We start from the raw sequence: 14,333 nt of genomic DNA, 5'->3' as shown, positions 1-14,333 counted from the left end.
TTGTTACAATTAACATTTTTTTTATTCATAAGTTTCTGATATAACTGTTCCAGGATCCACACTTTAAAAATTACTTGTATATTGCAAGTAGCTATTTGGAATCCCACATTTTTATAACAGAACTTTCATATACTTAAAAAAAATTGAATCATCGTCTTAACAACATGGTGTAGTACCTTACATAAGATAACCTAAATAATATAAATGAGATCATCAACAATTTTAGGAAACTGTGCTGGGGGACACCGAGAGTGCTAGGAAAGTGATACAGTTCATAATACGTTTACAATTTTGCGTCTCTCAAAGCAGATATGTCCAATAACATAATATATATGAAACCACTTGTAAGTTATAAAGTTCTTTACAAATATAAGAAACATTCTTTTGAGCCTATAGAAGAGAACCTTAGAAGGAATTTCTTTATCATTCAAATTTTTGATCTATAGGTGCTGTTGATGTGGGTAAGGCACAGGTGGTGGTGATGCAAGTAAGATATTGAATGACAATAATTCTGAAAAGTATAACAGAAGATCTTTCTAAGTTCGTGTCAGGATGGATCTGAGAGAGATGTGAAATGATGAATAGCCTGAGGCATATCCTTTCAAAAGATTCTGAAAGCATGATACCAAATATTATTCAGAAACCTTGATACCTAGCTATCACTTGGGTGACAAGGACTAAACTGTCTGTGAAGAACATCAGGAAAAAAGGTTATATCATATGAAAAGAAAGTCTACAGAAACCAACATTATATTAGGTGGCAAATATAAACTAAGTTTGGGATGATGTACATGAAAATGCATTGAACGTTATGCAATGCTAAAAAAAATAGTGATGGGCTATGATTATTATCACATTCAAAGGCTTCACCTAAGATTTGGACTACTTGCCTTTATTTTAGAAGATATCCAGTAGAGCTACCCTATTATTGATAGCTGTGGCATTCTGGGAAGTTGGCCCCTCCAGAATTATTTTCTTTTATTTATAGGAATGTGCCATTGTTCTATACTGAGGCTAATTTTCAGTACACCCTTAAAGTGTGTTGGAATAGCCAATGTTTGTCAAGTTTCAAAGTTACAGGGATAAGGAGGCAATTATCTACCTGGAGTCATGGCCCACAGTTTTTTCTTGGGCTGATACCATTTTGGCTTGGGTAGAAGAGAGTACTGGCTAAAATCAGACAAATGCACCAAGTGTCTTAAGTGCTTTCAAATTTTACAATTCTCCAATTCTAAGAGCCAGGATGACCATTTAAAAAAATCTGAAACATGAGGTTCTTAACATTTCTATTCCTTACATTGATGCTTAATGCCACCAGAGTGTTATATGAACCTTTGAAATAACTATAACAGAGAAGAGAAGTCTTACTTTATGGTTTGGGGAACGTGTTTCTCTTAAATGGTAGAATGCAGCTATGAGGTAAATGATTAAAATCTTTAATTTTTTTAAATTCAATTAGCCAACATAAAGTACATTATTAGTTTCAGATGTAGTGTTCAATAATTTATCAGTTGCATATAACACCCAGTGCTCATCACTTCACGTGCCCTACTTAATCTCATCACTAAAGGTAATTACAATAAAACCAGAGAAAATATTACCAGTCTGAAAGGTAAGGTTACAGAAATATGTAGGATAGACTGGATTATCTAGCATTTCTTTTTCATCTTTAGCTCATGAAGTAAATAGGAACAATGTACATTTGGGTGTAAATATATGACATAAGCTTAAATTATGTCACTCTTTAATATATGGAAACTAGACCCAAGTTTTGCTCCTCCAATTTTCCTGTAATTTCATTCACTCAACAGATATTTATATAGTGCCTATCACTGGTAGGTGCTAGAGAGATAAAGCCAAGAGCAAGACATTAGCAAGTGGTACCAATATGAGGAATTGCACTCCAAAAACATTATTTTGCATCTGATGCTAAAAAATAACAGTGGTAGTTGTGCAGGTAAACACCAGCAACATCAGAATTTTGGGTATGAGTGTGTGATACGCAGCATCGTAGCAGCAGAGTGCTAGTACACATTGGCTCTGAGGCTTCAGTGTGTGACTTATATTGTCCATTGGGAAAGTAGCAAACAGGACACAAGCAGAAGTTTGAAAGGTGCTTGCCCACTGGGGCTTGTTGTCTCTTGTTGCTCTTTGGAACTCTGAGAATACCTTGTAGAGAAAGTGGCTAGTCTTTTGGAAGGTGAGACACCATGTAAAGAAGCCTGTTAGAGAGATAAACCATCCTACCTGAGGCCCATAACATGAACTAGCCTGACACCTGCCAGAAATGTGAATGAGGTCATTGTAGGCAATCAATTTTCAGTTTTTAAAAATTATTTTTATTAACATATAATATATTATTTGCCCCAGGTGTACAGGTCTGTGAATCATCAGGCTTACACATTTCACAGCATTCATCATAGCACATACCCTCCCCAATGTCCATAACCCAACCACTCTCTCCATACCCCCCCATCCCCTAGCAACCCTCAGTTTGTGAGATTAAGAGTCTCTTATGGTTTGTCTCCCTCCCAATCCCATCTTGTTTCATTTATTCCTTCCAACCCCCTGCCCTGCCTCTCGAATTCCTCATATCAGGGAAATCATATGATAATTGTCTTTCTCTGACTGACTTATTTCACTCAGTATAATACCCTCTAGTTCCATCCACGTCATTGCAAATGGCAAGATTTCATTTCTTTTGATGGCTGCATAATATTCCATTGTGTATATATATGTATATATATATACACACACACACATATATATATATATACCAGTTCTTCTTTATACATTCATCTGTTGATGGACATCTAGGTTCTTTCCATAGTTTGGCTATTGTGGACTTTGCTGCTATAAACATTTGGATGCACATACTCCTTCACATCACTACATTTCTATCATTAGGATAAATACCCAGTAGTGCGATTGCTGGGTCATAGGGTAGCTCTATTTTCAACTTTTTGAGGACCCTCCCTGCTGTTTTCCAGACTGGCTGCACCAGCTTGCATTCCCACCAACAGTGTAGGAGGGTTCTGCTTTCTCTGCATCCTCGCCAGCATCTGTCATTTCCTGACTTACTAATTTTAGCCATTCTGATTGGTGTGAGGTGGTATCTCATTGTGGTTTTGATTTGTATTTCCCTGATGCCGAGTGATGTGGAGCACTTTTTCATGTGTCTGTTGGCCATCTGGATGTCTTCTTGCTGAAATGTCTGTTCATGTCCTCTGCCCATTTCTTGATTGGATTATTTGTTCTTTGGGTATTGAGTTTGCTAAGCTCTTTATAGATTTTGGATACTAGCCCTTTATCTGACATGTCATTTGCAAATATCTTCTCCCATTCTGTCAGTTGTCTTTTGGTTTTGTTAACTGTTTCCTTTGCTGTGCAAAAGCTTTTGATCTTGATGAAGTCCTAATAGCTCATTTTTGCCCTTGCTTCCCTTGCCTTTGGCAATGGTCGAAGAGGTTGCTGCCTGTGATCTCCTCAAGGATTTTGATGAATTCCTTTCTCACATTGAGGTCCTTCATCCATTTTGAGTCTATTTTCATGTGTGGTGTAAGGAAATGATCCAACTTCATTTTTCTGCATGTGGCTGTCCAATTTTCCCAACACCATTTTTTGAAGATACTGTCTTTTTTCCATTGGACATTCTTTCCTGCTTTGTCAAAGATCAGTTGACCATAGAGTTGAGGGTCTATTTCTGGGCTCTCTATTCTGTTCCATTGATCTATGTGTCTGTTTTTGTGCCAGTACCATGCTGTCTTGATGATGACAGCTTTGTAATAGAGCTTGAAGTCTGGAATTGTGATGCCACCAACGTTGGCTTTCTTTTTCAACATTCCTGTGGCTATTTGGGGTCTTTTCTGGTTCCATATAAATTTCACAATTATTTGTTCCATTTCTTTGAAAAAAATTGATGGTATTTTGATAGGGATTGCATTAAATGTGTAGATTGCTTTAGGTAGCATAGACATTTTCACAATATTTGTTCTTCCAATGCATGATCATGGAACATTTTTCCATTTCTTTGTCTTTCTCAATTTCTTTCATGAGTACTTTATAGTTTTCTGAGTGCAGATTCCTTGTCCCTATAGTTGGGTTTATTCCTGGGGGTATCTTATGGTTTTGTGTGCAATTGTAAAGGAGATCGACTCCTTAATTTCTCTTTCTTCTGTCTTGCTGTTAGTGTATAGAAATGCAACTGATTTCGCTGCATTGATTTTATATCCTGACACTTTACTGAATTCCTGTATGAGTTCTAGCAGATTTGGAGTGCTGTCTTTTGGGTTTTCCACATAAAGTATCATATCATCTGCAAAGAGTGATAGTTTGACTTCTTCTTTGCCGATTTGGATGCCTTTAATTTCTTTTTGTTGTCTGATTGCCGAGGCTAGGACTTCTAGTATTATGTTGAACAGCAGTGGTGATAGTGGACATCCCTGCTGTGTTCCTGACTTCAGGGGAAATCTTTCAGTTTTTCCCCATTGAGAATGATATTTGCTGTGGTTTTCTCATAGATGGCTTTGATGATATTGAGGTATGTACCTTCTATGCCTACACTGTGAAGAGTTTTGATCAGGAAAGGATGCTGTACTTTGTCAAATGCTTTTTCAGCACCTATGAGGTTATCATATGGGTCTTGTTCTTTCTTTTATTAATGTATTGTATCACACTATTGATTCATTGATGTTGAACAAACCTTGCAGCCCAGGAATAAATACCACTTGGTCTTGGCGAATGATCCTCTTAATGTACTGTTGGATCCTATTGGCTAGTGTTTGGGTAAGAATTTTTGCATTGGTGTTCATCAAGAGTATTGGATTGTAATTCTCCTTTTTGGTGGGGTCTTTGTCTGGTTTTGGGATCAAGGTAATGCTGACCTCATAAAATGAGTTTGGGAGTTTTCTTTCCATTTCTATTTTTTGGAACAGTTTAGGGAGAATAGATGTTAATTCTTCTTTGCATGTTTGGTAGAATTCCCCTGGGAAGCTGTCTGGCCCTGGGCTCTTGTTTGATGGTAGATGATTTTTTTAAAAGATTTTATTTATTTATTTGACAGACAGAGATCACAAGTAGGCAGAGAAGCAGGCAGATAGAGAGAGAGGAGGAAGCAGGCTCCCCAATGAGCAGAGAGCCCAATGCAGGGCTCGATCCCAGGACCCTGAGATCACGACCTGAGCCAAAGGCAGAGGCTTTAACCCACTGAGCCACCCAGGCGCCCTTGATGGGAGATTTTTGATGAGTGCTTCAATCTCCTTACCAGTTATGGGTCTCTTCAGGTTTTCTGTTTCTTCCTGGTTCAGTTTTGGTGAATTTGTATGTCTCTAAGAATGCATCCATTTCTTCCAGATTGTCAAATTTGTTGGCATATACTTGCTCATAATATGTTCTTATATTTGTTTGTATTTCTTTGGTGTTGGTCATGATCTCTCCTCTTTCATTCATGATTTTATTTATTTGGGTCCTTTCTCTTTTCTTTTTGATAAGTCTGGCCAGGGGTTTATCAATCTTATTAACTCTTTCAAAAAACTAGCAGCTCCTAGCTTCGTTGGTCTCTTCTACCATTCTTTTGGTATCTAGTTCATTGATTTCTGCTCTGATCTTTATGATTTCTCTTCTGCTGGGTTTAGGCTTTCCTTGATGTTCTTCCTCCAGCTCCTTTAGGTGTAGGCTTCAGTTGTGTACTTGAGACTTTTCTTGTTTCCTGAGAAAGGCTTGTATCACTATATACTTCCTCCTCATAACCTCCTTTGCTTTGTCCCACAGATTTTTTTAAGGATTTTATTTATTTATTTTACAGAGATCACAAGTAGTCAGAGAGGCAGGCAAAGAGAGAGAGAGGGGGAAGCAGGCCCCCTGCTGAACAGAGAGCCCAATGTGGGGCTCGATCCCAGGACCCCGAGATCATGACCTGAGCCGAAGGCAGAGGCTTAACCACTGAGCCACCCAGGTGCCCCGCTGTGTCCCACAGATTTTTAACAGTTATGTTTTCAGTTTCATTTGTTTCCATGAATTTTTTTAAATTCTTTCTTAATTTTCTGGCTGACCCATTCATTCTTTGTAGAATGCTCTTTAGCCTCCATGTATTTGAGATCTTCTGAACTTTCTTCTTGTGATTGAGTTCTAGCTTCAGAGCATTATGGTCTGAAAATATGCAGGGAACGATCCCAATCTTTTGGTGCTGGTTGAGACCTGATTTGTGACCCAGGATGTTATCTATTCTGGAGAATGTTCCATGTGCACTTAAGAAGAATGTGTATTCTGTTGCTTTGGGATAGAATGTTCTGAATGTATTTGTGATGTCCATCTGTTCAAGTGTTTCATTTAAAGCCTTTATTTCCTTATTGATCTTTTGCTTAGGCGATCTGTCCATTTCAGTGAGGGGGGTGTTCAAGTCCCCTACTAATGTTGTATTATTGTTAATGTGTTTCTTTGATTTTGTTATTAAGTGGTTTATATAATTGACTGCTCCCATGTTATGGGCATTGATATGTAAAATTGTTAGCTCTTCCTGTAGGATTAGACCCCTTGAGTATAATATAGTGTCCTTCCTCATCGCTTATTATAGTCTATGGCTTAAAATCTAATTTACCTAATATAAGGATTGCCACCCCAGATTTCTTTTGATGTCCATTAGTTTGATAAATTGTATTCCACTCCCTCACTTTAAATCTGGAGGTGTCTTTGGGCCTAAAGTCAGTTTCTTATAGATAGCAAGCATATTGATGGGTCTTGTTTTTATCCATTCTGATATCCTGTGTCTTTTGATTAGGGTTATTTAGCCCATTTACATTCAGGGTAACTATTGAAAGATATGAATTTAGTGCCATTGTATTGCCTGTAAGGTGACGGTTACTCTATATTGTCTCTGTTCCTTTCTGGTCTACTACTTTAAGGCTCTCCCTTTGCTTAGAAGACCCCTTTCAATATTTCCTGTATGGCTGGCTTGGTGTTTGAAAATTCATTTAATTTTTGTTTCTTCTGGAAGCTTTTTATCTCACCTTCTATTTTCAATGACAGCCTAGCTGGATATACTATTCTTGGATGCTATTTTTCTCGTTTAGTTCTCTAAATATATCATGCCAGTTCTTTCTGGCCTGCCAGGTCTCTGTGGATAAGTCTGCTGCCAATCTACTGTTTCTACCATTGTATGTTATAGACTTGTCATCCTGAACTGCTTTCAGGATTTTCTCTTTGTCACTAAGACTTGTAAATTTTACTCTTAGATGACGGGGTGTGGACCTATTTTTATTGATTTTGAGGGAGGGTCTCTGTGCCTCCTGGATTTTGATGCTTGTTCCCTTTTCCATATTAGGGAAATCCTCTACTATAATTTGCTCCAATGTACCTTCTGCCCCTCCCTCTCTTTCTTCTTCTTCAGGGATCCCAATTATTCTAATATTGTTTCATCTTTTGGTATCACTTATCTCTTGAATTCTTCCCTCTTGGTGATGTCATTGTTTATCTCTTTTTCTCACCTTCTTTATTCTCTATCATTTGGTCTTCTATATCAGTAATTCTGTCTTCTGACACATTTATCCTTGCAGTAAGAGGAGCCTCCATTTTTTATTGCACCTTATTAATAGCTTTTTTGATTTCAACTTGGTTAGATTTTAGTTCTTTTATTTCTCCAGAAGGGTTTTTTTTTTCTCCAGAAAGGGATTCTCTAATATCTTCCATGCCTTTTTTGAGCCCAGCTAACACCTTGATAATTGTTATTCTGAACTCTAGTTCTGACATATTATGAATGTCCATATTGATTAGGTCCCTACCCGTGGTACTGCCTTTGTTCTTTTTTTTTGTGGTGAGTTTTTCTACCTTATAATTTTTATCCAGATAAGAATATATGAACAAGAGAATAAAATACTAAAAGGGTGTAAAGACCCCAGAAAAATATACGCTAACCAAATCAGAATAGACCCAAAACTGGGGGGGAGAAGAAATGGTGAAAAAGTAAAAAAAAAAAAAAAAAAAAAAATATATATATATATATATATACACACACACACACATTATATATTAATATATATATGTATATATATACATATTATATATATATATATATATATATATATATATGTATTAGACTGGTGAATAGAACAGAGGCACCCACTTGATTTAGGTGTATTCTGGTCTCTTAGGAGGAACTACTCCTAAAATTGTAAAGAAAGAACAATGTATGTATACAAAAATAAGGGTAAACACGATGAACGGGTGGAATATGAGTGCAAAGATGAAAATTAAAAAAGGATTCTAAAAAAGGAATTGATAAGTTGGTTGGAAAAAGGAAAAAAAAAGGAGAGAATGTGATTAGCCTAGAGACTAGAACAATGCCATGTGCTAGATTTGGGATATATTTTGATCTATTAGAAGAAATTGTATCCCAAAATTTTAAAGGAAAAAAAAAACTATATGTATACAAAAAATAAGTTTAAATACAATGAAGGGAATATGGTATAATAATGAAAATTTTAAGATTTATTTTAAAAGATATTGTTAAGATAAAGTAGTTAATAAATGTTAAAGGAGGAAAGAGAAAAAAGTAAAAAAAAATAAAATAAGAAACAAATAAAATTTTAAAAAATTTAACTTTGCAAGGCTGTGGGAAGAAAACCATGAATTCTATGCGTTGCTTTCCCCTAGCTCTGGAGTTTCACAGTTCTCGTTAATCAGTGTACTTGGTCTTGGCTGGATGTTCTTGCTCATCTTCTGGGGGAGGGGCCTGTTGTGGTGATTCTTAAATGTTTTTGCCTAAGGAGGATTTATATTGTGCTTTCCAGGGACCAAGCTAAGTAATCTGCTTGGGTTCACTCTCAGTAGCTTTTGTTCCCTGAACAGTTCTGTAGAACTTTGGAGGATGGGAATGAAAATGGTGGCCTCCCAGTCTCTGGCCCTGGAGGAGCTGAGAGCTTGGGGCCTCACTCCTCAGTGCGCCCTCAGAGAAAAGCAGTCAATCCCTCCCACCTCCCTGGTCTCTGGCTGCACTCCGTGCTCACCTAGCCTGTGACTGAGCATTTCTATCTCTGGTGCACAGTCCCATTTGGAGTCTCCAAATCCAGCAGATTCCCCAGCAGATTCCACTCCAAACCCAATGCACTCCTGTGCCACTCCTCCCAGAGGAAAAAGGAGGGGGGTCTCTCCAGATCTGCCACTTGTGGGATCCCTTCTCAAAGAGCAGTGGCCTGACTGTGCCTTGGATCATGGTTTAAGGTAACCCTGAGCAGAGAGCTCATTCCTTGGCTCCATCCTGCAGCTGACTTCCCCTCTCCAATACCTGGCAGCTCTGCCACACTCACATACCCCCGGTCTTTCTGTGACCCTGAAGGTCCTGAGACCACACTGTCCCCGTGAGGGGTCCACCCCCTCTTAGCCTGTGGAGCGATATCCCTCAGTGGAGCAGACTTCTAAAAGTTTTGATTTTGTACTCCGCTGCTCCACTGCTTGCCAGGAGCTGGGCCCTCCCACTGCGGTTTCCCTTCCCGTCACTTCTGATTCACTTCTCTGCACGTCCTACCTTCCAGAAAGTGGCCAATTTTCTGTTCCTAGAATTGCTGCTCTTCTTCTCTTCTATCTCCTGTTGCGTTTGTAGGTGTTTAGAATGTTTTTTTTAAATATTTTATTTATTTATTTGACAGACAGAGATCACAAGTAGGCAGAGAGGCAGGCAGAGAGAGGGGGAAGCAGGCTCCCCGCTGAGCAGAGAGTCTGATGCAGGGGTTGATCCCAGGACCCTGGGATCACGACCTGAGCCAAAGGCAGAGACTTTAACCCACTGAGCCACCCAGGCGCCCCGGAATGGTTTGATAACTATCTAGCTGAACTCCTGGGACCTAATGATATTTCAGTCTGCAACTCCTCTGCTCTCTTTCTTTCTTCCTCCTCCATTTTCAGTTTTATCAGAGCCTCTAGCTGATTGAAGAGATCAGGTGAGCTTGCCTAGATCAGAACTGCACAGCAGATGTGCAGAATTGTGAGAAACAATAATGCTTATTGTTTTAAGTCATCAAGTTTTGGTTTGTTATGCAGCAAAAGCTATCTGATACTGGATATCCACATGCATAGGAATGAAATTCGACCCTGAATTCACAGGATCTATAAAAATTAACTCAAAATGGAAGACAACCTAAATGTAAATGCTAAAAGTATAAAACTTTTAGAAGGAGAAATGGTATAATCTTTGTATCCTCGGATTATGCAATGGTTTCTTAGATATGACATCAAAAACACAAACAACATGGGGCACCTGGGTGGCTCAGTTGGGTAAGCATCCAACCCTTGGTCTCAGCTCAGATCTTGATCTCAGGGTCATGAGTTCAGGCCCACCCTGGGCTCCATGCTGGATGTGGAGCATACTTAAAACATACACACACACACACACACACACACACACACACACACACACACAGACGCAACAAAAGAAAAAAAATAGATAAACTTGGAATCCCCAGTATAAGGAAATGTACTTTTTCTGGGGACCATTACTGCATAGTCTAGCCCAGCCACTCACTAGTGATGTGACATTGGGCAATCACTTATCCCACTAAGCTTAATTTTCGTACAGATACTACTTATATCATACAAGTCTTATAAAGATTAATGATTATATTTTAAATTCTTCACATACATTTTAGCTTATACCATTGCCTCTGAGAAGCCCATGTATTTATTCCCTAGTTTCTGCTTACTCTACATTCTTTGTAAGTTGTGTAGGTGCTACCTGTGCCTGATCTTCAGAATTGAAAAATCAAAGAAATTTAGTTTATAGTTATTATAATTATTAGTTATAGTCATTATTTTTAGATATTCTTGGATCATATTTATAGTTTTCTAAAATGGCTGTGCCAGGGTAATTAACAGTATGGTCGATGCCTGAGTTAGGATATATCTGTGAATTGATAATACTAAACATGTGTGTACCAAAAATCCTTAAATCTGTAAATAATATGTAATTCATATGTATTATATATTTAATACACAAATATCATAAAATGATAACTATTTAACTCTTTCCAGCATCTTATTTACTTTTGATAATTAATTTATAAAATAGGATCAGAAATTAATATCAATTTCTATATAAATAGCAAATCCATTCAATTCATTAGTGTGAGAAGAAACTAGGACCTACATTTTAAAGACTGTGTTTTCTGTGAGAGTAGATAAAAGGGTGATGATGTTTAGAAGAGCTGAGTGGGAAAGGTCGGTTTCTGAAAGCTAGTTGAGGTAAAGAGGAGCTAGATATCTCTGATAACCTTAGCAGAAACAAAGCAGTCAGAGAAAATTCCCAACCATAAATAAAATTATAATACTTGGACCTTGGAAAGGGCTCTTGTAGGAGCAAACCATATAGAGATGGATAACTCAAGGAACCTTGTTTATCACATGGATTGATAGGAGATGTTGAGTGACATATTATATTTTTGTGTCCCTACTGTTTTGATTGAACAGCTTTATCATGGAAATTGGAATTATGGTGAGGGTGTGAGAGAGCAAGTTTAGAATAATATGTTTTCTTGCCTTAGAGTTTAGGTCACTTTCATTTGGGTGCACTTGTGCCTGATATCTTGAATGTGAACTGTCTCAAGGCGAGATAGCATAGGAATGTTGCTAATTCATTTGGACATTTCACACTTTGCTGGGTCCATGCTCTGATGCTTTTCTCTTGGAGCTAGGCTAGCAAGTGATGACAACAGTGGGAGCAAGAAGAGAGAATCTTAAGCAGGCTGTACACCCAGCCCAGAGCCCAACATGGGGCTTGATCTCACAATCCTGGGACCATGATCTGAGCCAAAATCAAGAATCAGATGCTTACACCACTGAGGCACCCAGGCACCCCAAAAAGTCTTTAAAGAATGGCATATATGAGGGAAAAATTGGTGTAATTCTAAGTTAAAACACTTGGTAGCAACTTACCATAAAAACAACACATCAAAGATACTTGAGCATTTTCTAGTGATTCCTATTCCTTAAATTTTTATTTAAATTAGTATACACATCAAAGATGTTCCTAACATGAATATGGAGATTTTATTTTAAGTTTTAACTATTTAGAAAAAGGTATAAGTGAAGTCCCTGGAGATTCTATTGGGTTTGCTAAGTCTTTTTGAGGAAAGAAGTGACACTTAGAATCAATGGCTTTGGGGCGCCTGTGTGGCTCAGTCATTAAGAGTCTGCCTTCAGCTCAGGTCATGATCCCATGGTCCTGGGATCAAGCCCTGCATTGGGCTTCTTGCTCAGTGGGAAGCCTGCTTCTCTCTCTCCCACTCCCCATGCTTGTGTTCTCTCTCTCGCCATGTGTCTCTTTCTGTCAAATAAATACAAATCTTTAAAATAATAAAAAAAAAAAGAATCATTGGCCTTGACTTTCAGAAGCATGACCTCCAAGTATCTGAGGGAGGTTTGCTAGAGATTTAACAATTTTGATGATATAAAAACATACCTGGAATAAGAATGAAGAGGGAACTTCCTGAACACAATTACATATTACTGTTATTTTTCACAGAGAATAATGTTGAATGAGCAGGTTGTTCTTGGCTTCTATCCGTATCAGTTTGGTTGAATTGCTATGGTCATGAAAGATGCCCATTTAAAGACCATTCTTCTGTAAAGAGGCATAATGCTACCCCCAAAGAGAATATTCTAGCAAGATTTCAGTAAATTCAATAATGAGTGCCTAGTGAATTGCAGGAGCTATTTGTAAAGTGGTTAGAATACTGTAGCTCTAATATTGGGAAAGGTTAGACACCTCTTATCTGGCACTGACACCCGAACTACTTAATCAGCCACTAGTGAGTCATAGTAAGTTTTACAATTGTTGCATTAAAGGTTAAACGTAATTGGTTATAGTCAACTTTCTTACCTGCTGCAGTAGCTCCCGCTATAACTTTAGCTATAACAGAGTCTTTCAAATTCATGATCTCAGCTCTTATTTGGTATTTCAATTGGTAATTTCACGTTGTTATGGATAAGAATGTTAATGTGTCTACAAAATTTTCTTGAGAAAAATTTTACCTGGGAGGGTCATAGTACAATTATCTAAATATGCCTCATTGGTATACAGTTAATTTTAGTACTTTTATTTATGAAGAATCTTTCTCTCAGGGACACAAAGTTTTTGGAGACTGAATCCTGCTGGGCTTCTCTCATTGTCCTTGGTGTTATGGTTCTGACCATGTGACCCCTGTGGATAGGATTGATTCCTGGGATTTGTCATTTGTTGCTCATGGCATTTGCAGGTTCCTCTGGATTTTCGGTCAAAAAGAGTTGCTTGGGGCGCCTGGGTGGCTCAGTTGGTTGAGCAACTGCCTTCAGCTCAGGTCATGATCCCGGACTTCCAGGATCGAGTCCCGCATCGGGCTCCCAGCTCCTTGGGGAGTCTGCTTCTCCCTCTGACCTTCTCCTCTCTCATGCTCTCTCTCACTCATTCTCCCTCAAATAAGTAAATAAAGTCTTAAAAAAAAAAAGAGTTGCTTGGCTGTTGTCTCTGTTAGCTGAGGTAGGTAATGCCATTTCAGAGTCAAGAATTATTTTTCAGCTCTGTATAACATTGTACTGAACACTTGGGATGATATAATACAAATATAGTATCTAATAAAATCTGTGCAGCAGAATCTGTGGGATGGAGTAGGAGAGGTTATGGAAGAGAACTGTATAGATTAGAGAGGTCTGCCATATATGTAGTAGGTATGGCTCTTTATCATGTTAAAACATTATCAGCTTCACCCATAAGAAGTAAAATACAAGTTAAGATTACAAGAGATCTTTTTCTCATTTATCAGCTTGCCAAAGATAAAATGATTGTATTAGTGTTTGCAAGGGTGTATAATCAGGCACCCCTTTACATTGCTCATGATGGTTTAAATTGCTTAATTTTTTTTCCAGAAAATGTAAAAAGAGCTAACAAAACGAAAACTGCAAGAACCTTTGGAACTAACAGTATGCCTTCTAGGAATATATTCTATGGGTATCTGCACAAATACATGTAGTGATAGTTATTGCAGCACTAGTTGAAATGATAAAAAATCAGAAACCACTAAATGTCCATCAGCAGAGCATTTGTTAAATAAATTATTGTGCATCTATTTTATGTAACAATATTCAGTTGTGTTAAATGAAAAGAAACAACTCTATGGGGACTGATGTGTACTACCTCTGGTGATACATTTTAAGTGAGGAAAGGGATCAAGGTCTAGAACAGCATGGTTAGGCTGAAATCACTGATATTACAATATTTATTTGTATCTTTATATTTATTTAGAATTTCTCTGGATGAATAAGAAATAGATAAGAGTTTGTATTCAGAGGGGAATTGTGTGACTGGGGAACAAGGT

Source organism: Lontra canadensis, unplaced genomic scaffold (assembly GCF_010015895.1).
Source record: "Lontra canadensis isolate GAN:19392208 unplaced genomic scaffold, GSC_riverotter_1.0 scaffold151, whole genome shotgun sequence".
Taxonomy (NCBI): domain Eukaryota; kingdom Metazoa; phylum Chordata; class Mammalia; order Carnivora; family Mustelidae; genus Lontra; species Lontra canadensis.
The sequence above is the reverse complement of the archived record's forward strand: the minus strand, read 5'-3'. Positions refer to the sequence as shown.